The following is a 17,432-nucleotide window of genomic DNA, read 5'->3' as shown; positions in this document are numbered from 1 at the left end:
GGCATGAAAATGAGAGGATAAACTTACATGATTGAGGCCATCAGTCAATTATTTTGCTTCAGCTAAGTGATTTATTCAAAGACTTCTTGTGAGGTGCAGTGGGTATAATTTTTATCTTTATGACTTTTCCTAATAATACTTTGCAGTACCAAATAATTGAATGACTATTACTTTAGGTCTGATTTAGACAGACATTAATCATGTCCCCTGAGTCAGCCTGGGTATTAGAATTTACAGAGCAAGGAAGCTATCTTTCAAGTGCATCTTAAAACAGAGATTCGCATTACTTGCTCTCTTCTGCCCCCAGTGTAATACTAGCATTTCTGCAGAATTTCTGGTGCCTAGGACAATGAAGGACCCAAACAATGACATTTTGGGAGAAAAAAAATGGAGCATACCCATAGCATCTCAACATGGCTTTCATCTTTTTTTTTTTCTTTAAGCCACTACCCCTGAGTACTCACCCTGTCCCAGGCACTGTCCTAAGTGCTTCACTTTTCATCCTTACAAGAACCCTTAGTTGAGTACTATTATCATCATTTTACTGATAAAGAATCTGAGGCCTGGAAAAGTGATGGACTCGTGCAAGACAAGACCAAGCTTTCCCCCTCCTTTCTCTTGCTCCAAAATCCTTGAATATTACCCAACTCTTATTACATCAAAGTCAAAGTGGGTGTGGGCATGTCAGTCAGGATTTTCCAGAAAAACAGAATATATATATATATAATCCTACTGAGAGAGAGAGAGAGAGAGACTTCAGGTGTTGGGGAGAATAAGGGCAGGCCCTGATGGAGGGGCAGGCAGAGGACTGACTGGCCAGGGCTAAGTGTTTTCTTTGATGAGATCCATGTAGGCTGTAGGAGGGAACAGGAAAAATCGGGGATTGTGGATGCTTATTTTCACTGATTACAATGAAAACTGAAGGCAATTTTTTGTCCCAGGTGGTATGAAGAAGGTGGAGGTCCTAAAAGCTATAGTATCCAACAACAGCTGTGTCTTCTTTAAGGGTAACACAGCTAGAGTGAGATAAGGGTATAATGCCATTTGTAGTGACATGGGTGGACCTAGAGATTGTCACACTGAGTGAAGTAAGTCAGACAGGGACAGACAAATACCATATGATATCACTTACATGTGGAATCTAAAAAAATGATAGAAATGAATAATTTACAAAACAGAAATAGAGTCACAGATGTAGAAAAGAAACTTCTGGTTACCAGGGGTTAACAGGGTGGGGAGGGATAAATTGGGAGATTGGGATTGACGTATACACACTACTATATATAAAATAGATAACTAATAAGGACCTACTGTATAGCACAGGGAATCCCACTCAGTACTCTGTAATGACCTATATGGGAAAAAAATCTAAAAAAACGGGATATATGTATATGCATAACTGATTCACTTTGCTAAACAGCAGAAACTAACAAAACATTGTAAATCAACTATAGTCCAGTAAAATAAACAAACAAACTTCATTGCCAGAACAAAAAATATACATATATATGGTTTTCAGAAGACAACTTTCAATAACAAATGGACCATCCTCAGGCAGGTGGCTCAGGGCCTGGGACCGAGCTCTGAGAGCACATTACGACAGCAGGCATGCCAGGCGTGCTAATGTGCCTGGCTGGTGCGCGGGCTTCATTAGTGCTGCAAGGGGCACAGAACTGCAGTCCTGGACCTTGGCCGGTGGTCTGCTTGCTGGATGCCCCTTCCCTCCAGTTGGGCTGTGCTGACTTCATAAGTCAAAGCCTTCGGGATACTTTCTCTACCATTATTTTATTACAAAAGCCAAAATATAGTGTCTGAAAGAAACTGGAAAAAAGTATAGACAAAAAAAGTACCTGTAATCCCATCATCTCTGTTGGTAAACATTCTTAAACCTTTTTTAACTTAGCCAGGATGTTAATATAGATCTGGCTCTGGATATAACGAGAATATAGTTGCAAAAATGGGTTTATGCTTTATATACAGTTTTATGCCCTGCTTCTTCATTTATTGTATCATTAATATAGTTCCATGTCAATAAATATATTTCTACAGCTGTTGGTAGGGCTGCATAGAGCTCCATTATATTTATATTCTCTACTACTCTTGAAATGTATAATCCCCGGATAAAGTACAAAGTATGTTATTCCAACAGAATACACATTCCTGAGGTTTTGGTGATTCTCAAGCCACCAGGCAAAAATTCATTTTTTTTCTGTCTTTAAAAGGCAGGAAGAGAAAACGATATGCTTGTGTCATCTAAATCATCACCCCTTAATAAGTAATATCACAGCCATATTACAGTAAGCCAAACTCTCACAGGCAATAGGTAATATTTCAGGAGTAAACATTAAAATGTAATTATCTCAAGTTCAGAAATAAGGGTGATGAATCAAGGACAGTTTGTTTTTAAATTTTATATTATCTTGAGCCTTAAGGCAGAAGGTTTCAAACCCAAGACAAATTTTCAATGCCCTGTAACTATCGTCTTGTCTTCTTGTGTCTGAGTATGATGTGTTTTATTGAATTAGGTTTAAATTAAGTTCGGGAGCTTATTATGCAATGGCCTCCAAAGAGCATCCTTTCCCTTCACTGCTGCCTGTTATAGGAATTGCTGATGTCCTCAGTTCAAAGCTGTATCATCCATTTCTAGAATGACTTTCTTGAAACGTGAAGATAACAGCATTGTCTGATTGCAGCATCCAGATTTCCCTTTCCTATTTTCTGACTCTTTTACCAATACATGCGTTTTACAAAGTCACAGAAGTAACAGTGTAATGAACACTTAGGCGCAAGTCTACGTGATTATAGCAAGAATTACTTTGAACAGGTAGTCAGGGGCACCTGACGTCTAGCTGTGGCTCTATCATCAATCAAATTGAGAAAGCAGTTGGCTCCCAGTTTCATTACCTGTAAAATGAAACGGCTAAACTACATGAGCATTGAGATCCCTCCAGATATGGTGTAATTCTGGTATCATTCACCCTTTTGGAGACCAGAAGCTTGTTTGAACTCATGCATTGATGACTAGGTACCAGACCTGGGATTCTGTTCTGGTCAAACTACCAGGAAACAATTCACTTTTCCAAGGTTAGCATGTGGTATTAAATGGCTTACTGAATCCCCTGGGCTCAGTTTCTAGAAGAGACCCTGAAAGCCTCAACACAGAACTTAGCCAGCCACCTGGATAAGTGACACTCCTACTATCATCAAGAAGCTGCCTACAGGAAAGAAAGTCAGACACCAATCTGCACCACGGGATGCATGCCTGGCACCCACTGCTCTTCTTGTTCAGCTCAGTTCTAACTTCAGCCCTCATGTGAGTGCATGTGGTTGATGAAAACTAAGTGACATTCAGCCCTGGCTGTAGGGCCTCTAGGACATGTTCCATTTCAGAATCCCAGCCTCTGCAGCAGAAGTTGTCACACCAGACTAGAGGTTGGAATAGTTTTTTTGGGAGTCAAACCACAGTCCCAGATGTTCTCAATATCTGATTGGTACCAGAAACCCATAAATAGGCCACTGTTTTATCAAAAAAAAATATGCCTTAGTATGTACATATACTTATTTTAAATGGGAATATATTACCATATAAAGTTTTGAAAGTGATTAATTAGTAATTAATAACCAAATTTATATTTGGTCTATCTATAAGAAAACTGTATTTTTGGTGACAATATTCTAAATATTGTTTTTCCCTTGAAATGAAGAGTATATGTTAAATATGCGCTAAAAGAATATAATATGAATTAAGCTCTAATTTGTCCATATTTTATTCTACTCAAAAAGAATTAGAGCTGCCATTGTAATGGACATATCCTGATACTCTAGATTACAGATTTCTCAAAGCTGACGTTTGTTATTAACAGTATTTTGAGTTCACATACCACCATATAAATGGCTTTTTGCCAGTTAATCACTGTCATAGAAAACTACTGACTTACACAGAAGTCAGAAATTATTGATAATTTTAATTTCTTTGTCTCACTGAGCTAAAAAGTTATTTCAGAGAGAATTATTGATGAGTGGCTGATTCTAGAGCAGATTGTTAGCATGGAATTTATCAGTCTGATGAAATGTTAAGTGAATAGGAATAATTATTCACTCATTCATTCAACAGTATTTATTTGTTCCTGCTGTGTGTGAGACCGTAGTAGGGATTTGGAACACAGAAGTGAGCAAAACACAAGAAGATTTCTGTCCTCTCGGAGCAACTATTCTAACATGGGTAGACAGGCTATAAACAAGAAACATAATACATAAGCAAATCATGTTATAGAAGGTAATACGTGCTATGGGAAAAATAAAATGTAGAGCAAAAGGATGTGGGTGGGGATTGGGGGAGGGGTGTGGCCAGCATATCCCTCATTGAAGATGGGAGATTGGAGCAAAGGCAAAGAAAGTGCGAAAATGTATTCCCGTGACCCTCTGGAGACAGAGCATGCCAGCCAGAGGGGTCAGCTGGGGTAGGTAAAAGGCATAAAATAGAAGAGTGCCAGGTTTGCCCAAGGAACAGCAAGGAGTCTGGAGCGGTTGGAGTGCTGTGAGGGGGGAGACTAACAAGAGGTTACTTTGGAGAGCTCTGAAGGCCACATAGTGCAGGGCCTTCCGGGCCATTACAAGGACTTGGGATTTGGCTCTGAGGACACGAGTCATGTCAGGGTTTGAGCAGAAGAATGACATAAAGTTACATTTTAAATGTACCTTTCTGTAGCTACTGTGTTTACCACAAGCTGTAGGTGAGGGAGCATATTAGCAGGAAGGTCAAATGTGAGTCTGTTTCAGTGATCTGGGTGAGAGATGCTGGTGTCTCTATCAGGATGGCCGCAGTAGAGGCCGTAAGATGTTTGCAAGATTGGATTCACAGTATGAAAGCTGTAGGGGATTCAAGAAAGACTTCAGAGACATTGGTCTGAGCTGTGGAGGAATGGAGTTGCCATTAAGTGAGATGGAGGAAACGACTCATGGACGAGGTTTGTGGGAAGGGAACAGGAGTTCTGAACCCAAAAGGTTGGAGGGTATGTATTTGTTTACTGCAGTGCTTCTCAAAGTGTGGTCCCTGGACCAGCAGGATCACCACCACCTGGGAACATGTTAGAGATGTATACCCTTGGGCCCCATGCTAGACCTTCTCCATAAGAAACTCTAGCCATGGGGCCCAGCAGTCTGTGCTTTAGCCAGACCTCCAGGTGGTTCTAATGCTCACTCAAGTTTGAGAAACGTTGTGTGTCATCGACAGGGACCATGGGAACACTATGGGTTCTGAGGTTAGAAGACCTGGATTCAAATCCTGCCTGACTGGGGCAAGATGATCCCTCTACCTGAGCCTTAATTTCTATACCTTTAAACGGTGGACAGTAATACCTGTGCCGCCAGATTGATGTGAGGAACCAGATAAAACAGATAAAACCTGTGCACTTTGTAAGAATTAGGAAGAGGGGACAGGAGGCTGAGGGTGGGGAGGTATAACACTTTTTTCTAATATCCTTTTGCTTTCAAGAAGAAGTAATAAACATTACATGGAAGATCAGAGTTTTTCTTGAAGTTTGGCTAGACCTTCAACATGCAGGTAAAGATGACTGATGAACAAATGTGAGATTGATGATGCTACTTTTGTGACTTGGTAGAAGGAATAATTGTTTGAATTAAATAATTTCTTTACCTCCCTTGGATATAGAAAGAAAAGAGATGTCTGTATTTTTACTACAAAATAGAAAAACCTGTTTCAATATGAATTTGCTTCTCTACGTGTATGCGGTTATCTGTTAGCATCTGTTTAAATTTGGTTTGCAATCTTTAGGTTCATTTTTCCACTTTTCTAGAAAATGTAGAGTATGATATCTCTGGGTTTACAGAATTCTGCAAGTAAGCTAAAAATAAGGGGAGATGTAGTCTTGGAACCATGTTTCCAGGAAAACTCAATTATTCTTTCATTTTTTTATAAGAAAAAAACTCAAGCTATTCGTTAAAACCAAGTCTATGTGGTGGCAAAGAATGTTTTAAGGTTTAAAGAACTTGTTACACAGCATGAGTTTTTATATTCGAAGTCACTAACATATCTTTGCCATGGCAGTGGTTTAGCAAAACTATATACGTATGTTTGAAACCAGCTTGGTTCTGCCATTTTGATTTCCAAGTGTCACCTAATAGTTAGTCATGGTAGTCTTCCTTATTCTAGGTTTCTGATTGAGGAGCTATTATGGTCTACATAGAAATGAATACATTTTCAGAGCATAGACGAACATCACTAGGCTGGGAAATTAAAAATTAACTACCATTTTTTATTTTTTTTACATTCAGTAGAGAGTGAAGGTAATATAGCAGGATTAAATAATAAGGTAGATTTTAAAAGTCTTGTCTCATATAAGTACAATTTCATTCAATACTCATCTGCCTGTTTTGGAAACTTATATTTCCTACCTCTGAAATTCTCTAATCATATTCTTGCAGAGTGTTCAACATTCATTCACCAAAAGTATGTTGAAGATCTTCTGTGTGTCTGGTACTGTTCTGGATGCCTGCCTGAGATACAACGGTGCACTAAATAGACACACATCTGGAAGTTATATTCCAGTGGAAGGAGGCAAACAATAAATACGATCAGCAAATTACAGAATATGCTACACAGGTTATGTCATAAACACTATGAAGAAAGATAAAACAGGGAGAAGGCTATAGATAATGGAGAGGTGAGAGGAAGGGAATTCTACATAGAGTTCCTAAGGAAGGAGTCCCTCAGGTGACAGCTGAGTCTAAACCTCATGGGTGTGAAGGAGTGAGCTGGGTGCATATTTGAGGAAGAGATTCGTCAGAAGAGGGGCTGCAAAGGCCTGGAGTTGGAGCCATCTAGGATCAGCAAGATGGCCAGTATGACCAGAGAGGAGTGACAGCAATTTCAGAGATGGAGACAACAAGATGCAAAATATAGAAAGCCTTGTGGGCCTTTGTCAGGACTGAATTACTTGGCGTGAAATAGAAACTGGAGAGTTGGGGCAGAGGACTTATGTGATCTGGCTTCCATCCAAAGATCTCTTCCTTTTGCATTTTCATTTGATTGAGAGCTTGCCTAGAAATAAGCTTCTGGGATTAAGTCATCCTCCCTACAAACTTTGGAGTCACCACTGACCCCCACCACGTAGCATTGCATGGGACTCTGGTTTGTGTTTTTTCATAGATGATAGTTTAAACTCTCCATAATGTTTAGTATTTCTAATCATCTTTGTATTTTACATAGAGTTTGCGTCCAAGTGGGTTTTTTTTCTTTTTTTCCAAAAGTTGTTTTCATGTAGCTCTAGATTCTAATCTTTCTTCAACACCATGAAAATTTCTTCTATTATTTCTTAGATTATTTCCTCATCCTTTCTAACATTCCTATAAGAAGGATGATGGATTTTCTAGATCTTCCCACATCTCTTAATTTTTCTCCCTTTAATTTTCATATATTTATCTTTTTCTACACTACAGACTGCCACAGTTAGAATTTTGTCCTTGCCACTTACTTGCTGTATGACCTTTGGCTAATTACTTAATCTCTGTGTTGTCTGTGAGTCTCCATCCATAAAATGAGGGTAATAACAATGGTACCTACCTTGTAGGAATGTTATGTGGGGTAAATGAGTTCATAGCAAATGAAAAACTAATGTTAGCTCTTTATCTTCCAGGTCACTAATTCAGCATTCAGTATCTTCACTCTATCATTGAGTAGTTCTTTTGATATTTTTTTTTTAATTTAAGGCAATTATAATTTCAATTTCCAAGGATGTTTTCTCACTTTTTGACTCATTCTTTCGACAGAACAGCCTATTCTTTGTCCATGTATGCAATATGCTATCAAATCTCCCTGAGGATAACAATTAGAAAAGTGTGAAACTATTTTCTTCTCCTAATTGTTTCTATTTCCTCTACAGTCTGCCATTCTCTATCTACTTCCTGGTATTTTTCTTTTTGCCATTGGTTTTCTTCAGAAGCCTTGAGATGCTCAGTTGTCAGTCCATATTAGTGGACGAAATACATGGTTTGTTTGTGTTTTGTTTGTATCTATACATCTGACATGGAAGAATCCCATGGGTAGTCTCCCCTTGGCTGCAAGGGATCCTTGCAGGATCTGCATTACCAGGCAGAGGTTTGTAGGAGGCAGGCTTCCTCTGAGGGCACATGGGCAGGGAACAAGCAGGTAGACCAAGCAATTCCCAGCTTAACTTCCCTCTTGGACAGCGCTGCCTTCCCTTGTGTGAGCCCTTCTTCTGTATCATTTGTGGGAGTCTAGATTCCCCCTATCCTCCACTCTGATTCTTTCTTCAGCTCCCAAATCGATATTTGGAGCCCTCCCCAGACAGATCAGGCACTTTCTTTGAAGACTTCTCAAGCTTTAACTCAATTAGTCTATGTACATCTAAACAGGAGGAGGGCACCTGACTAACTCCTCTTCATTTAATTCCTTTAGTGACTCTGAAAGTTCTCCAGCGCTTCTTTGAAAACAACAATGCTCACCTCTCACCTTGAAGAAAGTTGGCTCTACTCTGGTTTCTCTTCCAGTCTCATTTCATCTGCATCCAGGGTCTCAAAATTTCTACTTGGACCTTGGGACTTATCTTAAAAATATATTTGATGTCATTTCAGTGAATTGGGGAAGCAGCAAAGCGATGAAAAGCTTGTGCTCTGTCCCACATCTGGGAACACAAGTCAAGTCCACATCTTTTACTTCGCACTCCCCAGCTCATATTTCTGACTATGGATTTTGAGTGGCTTAGGTCTAAGGGCTAACATAGTAGTTTTTAACACAGGGAGGCCATATCATCAAGAACTTCCCTTCCTTCTCTTCCTTTAGAGATTGACCCTTTCAACCCTAAGATGAGTTTGCCAGATTACGTAGTGGGATCTCCAAGCTGACAACCATAGTGGTTAACTCTTCAGCTCCTAAATTAAAGAACCTTAATACCCTCAGACCAGACTCTCTTCTTCCCCAGGTGAACATGAGGCCAAGTGGATTCACTAGAGTTTGCCTTCAGGAAGATACTAAGGATGAGTGTAGCGAGGTGAGATTGGGTCAGAGGCTGGAGGGAGGAGAGGAACTTTTGAGGACAGTGTGTGGGGAGAAGAATCGAGGTCATTAGTCTTCCCTGTTCCCACCTGTGGATGTGTCTCCCTCCCACATTTCAGGATTTCAACTCACAAGGGGGATTAGCACCGAGTTCCCTGGCTAGGATGTACCTCATCTCTTATTACTCCACTCTCCAACACCATCAAAGGGCTGTAGAGAGATTAGAGAGTTGTAAAATAAATTAGGTGATACAACCACTATGGAGAAAAGTATGGAGATTCCTTAAAAAACTAAAAATAGAATTACCATATGACCCAGCAATCCCACTACTGGACATATACCCTGAGAAAACCATAATTCAAAAAGAAACATGCACCCCAATGTTCATTGCAGCACTATTTAGAATAGCCAGGACATGGCAGCAACCTAAATGTCCATCGATAGATGAATGGATAAAGAAGATGTGGCACATATATACAATGGAATATTACTCAGCCATAAAAAGAAACGAAATTGATTTTTTTGTAGTGAGGTGGATGGACCTAGAGTCTGTCATACAGAGTAAAGTAAGTCAGAAAGAGAAAACAAATACCATATGCTAACGCATATATATGGTATCTAAAAAAAAATATGGTACTGATAAACCTAGTTGCAGGGCAGGAATAAAGAGGTAGACATAGAGAATGGACTTGAGGACATAGGCTTGGAGTGTGAAGCTGGGGTGAAGTGAGAGTAGCATCGACATACATACACTACCAAATGTAAAATAGTTGGCTGGTGGGAAGCAGCAGCATAGCACAGGGAGATCTGCTCCGTGTTTTGCGATGACTTAGAGGGGTGGGATAGGGAGGATGGGAGGGAGACACAAGAGGGAGGGGATATGGGGACATGTGTATTCATATGGCTGATTGGCTTTGTTGTGCAGCAGAAACTAACATGGCCCTGTGAAGCAATTATACTCCAACAAATATCTATTAAAAAATAATTAATTAAAGGAAAGGTGAAAAATCACTCTTCCCTCAGGTTCCTGCAAAGTCAAAATGGACAGGATGGGAATTCTGTAATTTTTAATGGGCCTGAAGATGACCAAGGAAGGGACTCCCACATCCCACCCAGTGAGGCAGAGGACCCTGTGAAGGCAGGGGGATAGACTGTGCATTAGTGGTGGCCATTTTTCAGGGAGATGCATGAGGTCAGGAGACCGTAGATGGTCACTTAGCTGGATGCCCCCAAACCATCAAACAGGCCACCCATGGAGTCCGAAGCTGTATGTGTTCATTGGACAGACAAGGTGAGGACTGACCAACAGAGAAGTGACCCAAACCGGACTCACAGCCTGTCACCAATTTGTTCACAGGCTCCTTTTGTGCAAATATTCTTTGGTCTTTTCTGACACAGATTTAAGTCAGGTTTGAGAGTAGGTGGAAAGGGAGTTTGGGAAGAGTGTTGAAAGGGAAAAGAGGTCATGGAAATGTTTGAATATGACTGTATTCACCCAAAGGACACTAAGTTTTAATCTGGAAGTTACTGAGAAAACTGTAGGGCTGGAGAACATTTATCAAAGCACTACTGACTGAGACTGGGACCATGTTGAAGAAAACCAAGAACAATTCTAAAATAAATACAGAAAGGAGTTTCATGTCCACCCATAGCTGAATGTTGACTGTATCATTTTGAGCTCTTCATACCCAGTAATGTACATTATAGTAAGGTGCTTTACAAACATTGTCTAATAAAAATACCTAATTTATCACTAATTAGATAGTAATTGTGTTTCCGTGCTAAGAGATAAAATATTCAAATGTGTCTCCCTCTGAAATTGGGTTTAGACACCATAATGGCCGTTCATTAATGTTCCAGCAATCTCTGAGGTCCAAATGTAGTTATCACACGGAATCATCCCAAGTCACTCATGGTATGCCCCAAACCATCTGCCTCATACCTTTACAAACTGAAAAGGAGGTTAGAAACTGAGATGCCTCTTCCCAATCTCAATCCTGAAGACTGAAGCTTAGAAATGGCATTAAAACATTTACTACAAGCCCACTAAGACACATTTTGTTTATTATTATTTCTACTTAGACTTTGCACCAGGTTCTGCCTTAACATATTTTACACAGTCAGTAAATATGACTTGATTCAGCACTGAAGGGAAAAGGGTAACACAATGTTTCTGGGATCATTTCCTTCTTGACATCCTCATATTAATGACTGTTTGCTTATGTCTTGGCTGACATGAATTTGAAACAAACCAAACTTTATAATTCTTGCCTTCAAATTTGAGTTGTCAGTGAAGATGGTATTCCTAAATTGCAATTTTCAAACTGGATTTTTCGCCATGTTTTATGAAAAGTGCATAGCAGTCTGCATATCTCTGGTTCAAAATTACGTGTTTCTCTCTATCATGACAGTGCCTAAGCTATGTTCTGTCCCTTTTTAAGTCTATTTCCGATTTCTGACTCCTGTCAAAATTGATCCTGTACAGGTCAGTCTGACCCATAAACTACACGAAATTGTTTTTGAGGTTTGAGGCCTTAATATCAGTTAACGTCTAAATCTGCCATTAAATTTTGCTATGTGCTTTTTGTTCCATGGTAATTACCACCTTCGTCATCATATTCAAGTCTTGATAGGCAATGTTGCTTTGAAAATACTAAGAGAAAACATATTTTTAAAACACATAGTGTATTTCTTTTGGAAATTAAGTACTGATACTTACACCTAACTGGAGACTTGCATAATTTTTGTTTTCTTCTTTATCCTAAAAGAAATGACTGCTGTTGCATTTCATGCTGCTTATGTGTGGTTTCCTGGCTTCTCATTCTTGAACATGAGTAGACTCTGCCATGTTAGAAAATTTCCCTGATATCTTCAGACACAGGAAGTCAGTCATTGTGATCCTTTCTGTAACCATCAAGTGAGTGTGCGATGGTCTGGTTCTTTCTAGGTTTGAAACTACAAATGTAGCTTCTAATCCAGTTTCTACTTAATCACAGGGTGACTTGACCCATATCACTTAGCCCTTTCCATCTTACTTTCCCTCTGTTATAAAAATGAGGATGTAATAAAAACTACTCAAAGAGTATTAAATTAAATGTGTAAAAAACAGCTGAATCATGGTTAGTATTCAAAAAACTTAACCTTTCTTCCTTTCTTTGCTCGCACCACAGAACATATTTTATTCCAGAATATATCAACCTCATATATTAGGTGTGATTTCTTTTTCCAAAAATTCTTGATATTGTGAACACCTTGGTATCAGCTTCTACCAACTTCCAAATGTTAAAATTTTGCTCCAGGAGTGCTCCAGTGCCCAGGAATTTGTGTGAGGCAAGAGCCCACACAGCAAGATTACAGCCAAGGTAACAGTGTTTCTTCTGGCATGGCATTTGGACACAAGTGCCTCTGAAAGTCTCCTTCATACCCACCCCCTAAAGAGATACTAGAGCTGTCTCCCTACAGAGAAAGGAAATCAAACGTTAGGAGTCAGCACAATGTGTTCATATATGGACACATTCTCCATTAAAAAAAATCCAGTTACTCTATTTCCAATGAGACATTGTAGCAGGGCTGCCCCCAATCTATGAAAAGTGCAAGCCCCTGTGAACACTCTGTGTGCCTATCATCAGTATTTAAGACACGTCTGCTTATCCTCACTGTCACCTGTCTGTTCACAAGAAAAAGTATCTAAGAGCTTTCCCTTTATTTGAAAGTCAAACGTATTTCGGTATCTTTGCCACATCACAGTTTTACTTAAAGACTTCATTCCCCAAAGCCAAAATGACAAACTCCACAGCTTAGAGTAATTTATTAAAATGTAAAGCCTCCATTTAAATGAAGAAAGCTGTTAGGGGATCCTGTAGTCCATGAGTTGAAGACAATGATTTATTCTACAGGGATAATACTGATCATTTAAAATGTTCCTTCTTTGCCTTTAATGGATAGTAACTGAAATTACTATTTGGAATTTCTTCCAAAGTATATTTCTGCTCTTTGGTGAATCACATAGCAGATATAAACCCCTCTTCCCCAAAGGAAAAAAGAAAAAAAAAAGCTCCAAGAATCATTGATCCAGGCTTGAAGCCAAGCAATCTATATTTAGTGCTTTCTCAACAAGCCACACAATAAAAATGTAAATGGAATGGTGCTACTTTCTCCTCTCACCTTTTTTCAGTGTGTAACTTTGATGCTGTTTAAATTATTTATTTTCAGACTATCTTCAAAGAACTTAGTTCATCCCGTGTAGGGGCCTTACTATCCCAATTTCACATTAATCATAATTCCATGATTCTTATTGCTTTACAATACTTGACTTTCATAAAAATGTAAGGATAAACCTGAGGTACCCTCCTACTCTGGGTTGCTGAATTTGCACAGAGTCAATGGGTCTCATCTAAGTCCTTTCTCCCCCAATTTATTGGGATATACCTGATATATAAGGTCATGTAAGTTGAAGGTGTACAGTGTGTTGATTTGATACACATACATTGCAATATGATTACCACTGTAGTGTTAGCTAACAGCTCCATCACATCATATAATTACCTTTTTGTTGTTGTAAGAACATTTCAGATCTAACCTCTCAGAGACTTTCAAGTATGTAGTACAGTATTGTTATCTTTAATCATAATGCTATCCATAGATCCCCGGAAGGAATTCATCTTCTAGTTGGAAGTTTGTACCCTTTGACCAGCATCTCTTCATTTCTCCTGCCTCCCACCCTTAGTAACCACCACTGTACTCTCTGTTTCCATGAGCTCGGCTTTTCTAGATTCCGTATGTAAGTCATATCATATAGTATTTGTCTTTCTCTGCCTGACTTATATCACTTAGTATTGTTCACTCAAGAGCCATTCACGTTGTCACAAATGACAGGATTTTGTTATTTCTCGTGATTGAGTAATACTCGATATCTTCTTTTTTAAATTTATTTTTTATTTTAACGTCTTTATTGGAGTATAATTGCTTTACAATGCTGTGTTAGTTTCTGCTTTATAACAAAGTGAATCAGTTATACATGTACATATATCCCCATATGTCCCCCCTCTTGCGTCTCCCTCCCACCCTCCCTATCCCACCCCTCTAGGTGGTCACAAAGCACTGAGCTGATTGCCCTGTGCTATGTGGCTGCTTCCCACTAGCTATCTATTCTACATTTGGTAGTGTATATATGTCCATGCCACTCTCTCACTTTGTCCAAGCTTCCCCTTCCCCCTCCCTGTGTCCTCAAGTCTGTTCTCTGCATCTGCATCCTTATTCCTGCCCTGCCCCTAGGTTCTTCAGAACCCTTTTTTTTAGATTCCATATATATGTGTTAGCATACGGTATTTGTTTTTCTCTTTCTGACTTAATTCACTCTGTATGACAGTCTCTAGGTCCATCCACCTCACTACAAATAACTCAGCTTTGTTTCTTTCTATGACTAAGTAATGTTCCATTGTATGTATGTGCCACATCTTCTTTGTCCATTCATCTGTCGATGGACACTTACTTAGGTTGCTTCCATTACCTGGCTATTGTAAATAGTGCTGCAGTGAACATTGTGGTATATGTCTCTTTTTGAATTATGGTTTTTTCAGGGTATCTGCCCAGTAGTGGGATTTCTGGGTCATATGGTAGTTCTATTTTTAGTTTTTTAAGAAACCTCCATACTGTTCTCCATAGTGGCTGTATCAATTTACATTCCCACTAACAGTGCAAGAGGGTTCCCTTTTCTCCACACCCATTCCAGGATGTACTGTTTGTAGATTTTTTGATGATGCCCATTCTGACTAGTGGTACCTCACTGTAGTTTTGATTTGCATTTCTCTAATGATTAGTGATGTTGAGCATCCTTTCATGTGTTTGTTGGCAATCTGTATATCTTCTTTGGAGAAAGTTGATTTAGGTCTTCTGCCCATTTTTGGATTGGATTGTTTGTTTTTTTCGTATTGAACTGCATGAGCTTCTTGTAAATTTTGGAGATTAATCCTCTGTCAGTTGCTTCATTTGCAAATACTTTCTCCCATTTTGAGTGTTGTCTTTTCATCTTGTTTATATTTTCCTTTGCTGTGCAAAAGCTTTGAAGTTTCATTAGATCCCATTTGTTTGTTTTTGTTTGTATTTCCATTTCTCTAGGAGGTGGGTCAAAAAGGATCTTGCTGTGATTTATGTCAAAGAGTGTTCTTCCTATGTTTTCCTCTAAGAGTTTCATAGTGTCCAGTCTTACCTTTAGGTCTTTAATCCATCTTGAGTTTATTTTTGTGTATGATGTTAGAGAATGTTCTAGTTTCATTCTTTTACATGTAGCTGTCCAGTTTTCCCAGCACCACTTATTGAAGAGGCTGTCTTTTCTCCATTGTATATTCTTGCCTCCTTTATCAAAAATAAGGTGACCATGTGTGTGTGGGTTTATCTCTGGGCTTTCTATCCTGTTCCATTGATCTAAATTACTGTTTTTGTGCCAGTACCGTACTGTCTTGATTACTGTAGCTTTGTAGTATAGTGTGAAGTCAGGGAGCCTGATTCCTCCAGTTCCGTTTTCTTTCTCAAGATTGCTTTGGCTATTGGGGGTCTTTTGTGTTTCCATACAAGTTGTGAGATTTTTTGTTCTAGTTCTGTGAAAAATGTCATTGACAGTTAGATAGGGATTACATTGAATCTGTAGATTGCTTTGGGTAGTATAGTCATTTTCACAATGTTGAGTCTTGCAACCCAATAACATGGTATATCTCTCCATCTGTTTGTATCGTCTTTAATTTCTTTCATCAGTGTCTTATAGTTTTCTGCATACAGGTCTTTTGTCTTCTTAGGTAGGTTTATTCCTAGGTATTTTATTCTTTTTGTTGCAACAGTAAATGGGAGTGTTTCCTTAATTTCTCTTTCAGATTTTGCATCATTAGTGTATAGGAATGCAAGAGATTTCTGTGTATTAATTTTGTATCCTGCTACTTTATTAAATTCATTGATTAGCTCTAATAGTTTTCTGCTAGCATCTTTAGATTCTCTATGTATAGTATCATGTCACCTGCAAACAGTGACAGTTTTACTTCTTTTCTGATTTGGATTCCTTTTATTTATTTTTCTTCTCTGTTTGCTGTGACTAAAACTTCCAAAACTGTGTTAAATAAAAGTGGTGAGAGTGAGCATACTTGTTTGTTCCTGATTTTAGAGGAAATGGTTTTAGTTTTTCACCATTGAGAACGATGTTGGCTGTGGGTTTGTCATATATGGCCTTTAATATATTTGGGTAAGCTCCCTCTGTGCCTACTTTCTGGAGGGTTTTTATCATAAATGGGTGTTGAATTTTGTCGAAAACTTTTCCTGCATGTATTGAGATTACCATATGATTTTTATCCTTCATTTTGTTAATATGGTGTATCACATTGATTGATTTGCATATATTGAAGAATCCTTGCATTCCTGCGATAAACCTCACTTGATCATGTGGTATGATCCTTTTAATGTACTGTTGGATTCTGTTTGCTTGTATTTTATTAAGGATTTTTGCAGCTATGTTCATCAGTGAAAATGGCCTGTATTTTTCTTTTTTTGTGACATCTTTGTCTGGTTTTGGTATCAGGGTGATGGTGGCCTCATAGAATGAGTTTGGGAGTGTTCCTCCCTCTGCTATATTTTGGAAGAGTTTGAGAAGGATAGGTGTTAGCTCTTCTCTAAATCTTTGATAGAATTTGCCTGTGAAGCCATCTGGTCTTGGGCTTTTGTTTGTTGGAAGATTTTTAATCACAGTTTCAATTTTAGTGCTTGTCATCGGTCTCTTTATATTTTCTATTTCTTCCTGGTTCAGTCTGGGAAGGTTGTGCTTTTCTAAGAATTCTCAATTTCTTTCATTTTGTCCATTTTATTGGCATAGAGTTGCTTGTAGTAATCTCTCATGATTCTTTGTATTTCTGCAGTGTCGGTTGTTACTTCTTTTTTCATTTCTAATTCTGTTGATTTGAGTCTTCTCCCTTTTCTTCTTGATGAGTCTGACTTGTGGTTTATCAATTTTTTTTATCTTCTCAAAGAACCAGTCTTTAGTTTTATTGATCTTTGCTATCATTTCCTTCATTTCTTTTTCATTTATTTCTGATCTGATCTTTATGATTTCTTTCCTTCTGCTAACTTTGGGGGATTTTTGTTCTTCTTTCTCTGATTGCTTTAGGTGTAAGGTTAGGTTGTTTATTTGAGATGTTTCTTGTTTCTTGAGGTAGGATTGTATTGCTGTAAACTTCCCTCTTAGAACTGCTTTTGCTGCTCCCATAGGTTTTGGGTCGACGTGTTTTCATTGTCATTTGTTTCTAGGTTTGTTTTGATTTCCTCTTTGAATTCTTCAGTGATCTCTTGGTTATTTAGTAGTGTATTGTTTAGCCTCCATGTGTTTGTATTTTACAGATTTTTTCCTGTAATTGATATCTAG

The 17,432-nt window shown here is 38.6% G+C and overlaps 1 protein-coding gene across 1 annotated transcript in view; it reads left to right on the top strand.

The window, feature by feature from the left end:
• The window catches only part of ADGRB3 (adhesion G protein-coupled receptor B3), a 778,422-nt gene that overhangs the window by 506,747 nt on the left and 254,243 nt on the right, over window positions 1-17,432 (top strand). The gene's annotated exons all lie outside the window — the stretch shown is intronic.

The sequence above is a fragment of the Neophocaena asiaeorientalis genome, unplaced genomic scaffold (assembly GCF_003031525.2).
Source record: "Neophocaena asiaeorientalis asiaeorientalis breed wild unplaced genomic scaffold, Neophocaena_asiaeorientalis_V1.1 scaffold544, whole genome shotgun sequence".
Classification (NCBI taxonomy): Eukaryota; Metazoa; Chordata; class Mammalia; order Artiodactyla; family Phocoenidae; genus Neophocaena; species Neophocaena asiaeorientalis.
The sequence above is the reverse complement of the archived record's forward strand: the minus strand, read 5'-3'. Positions and strand labels throughout refer to the sequence as shown.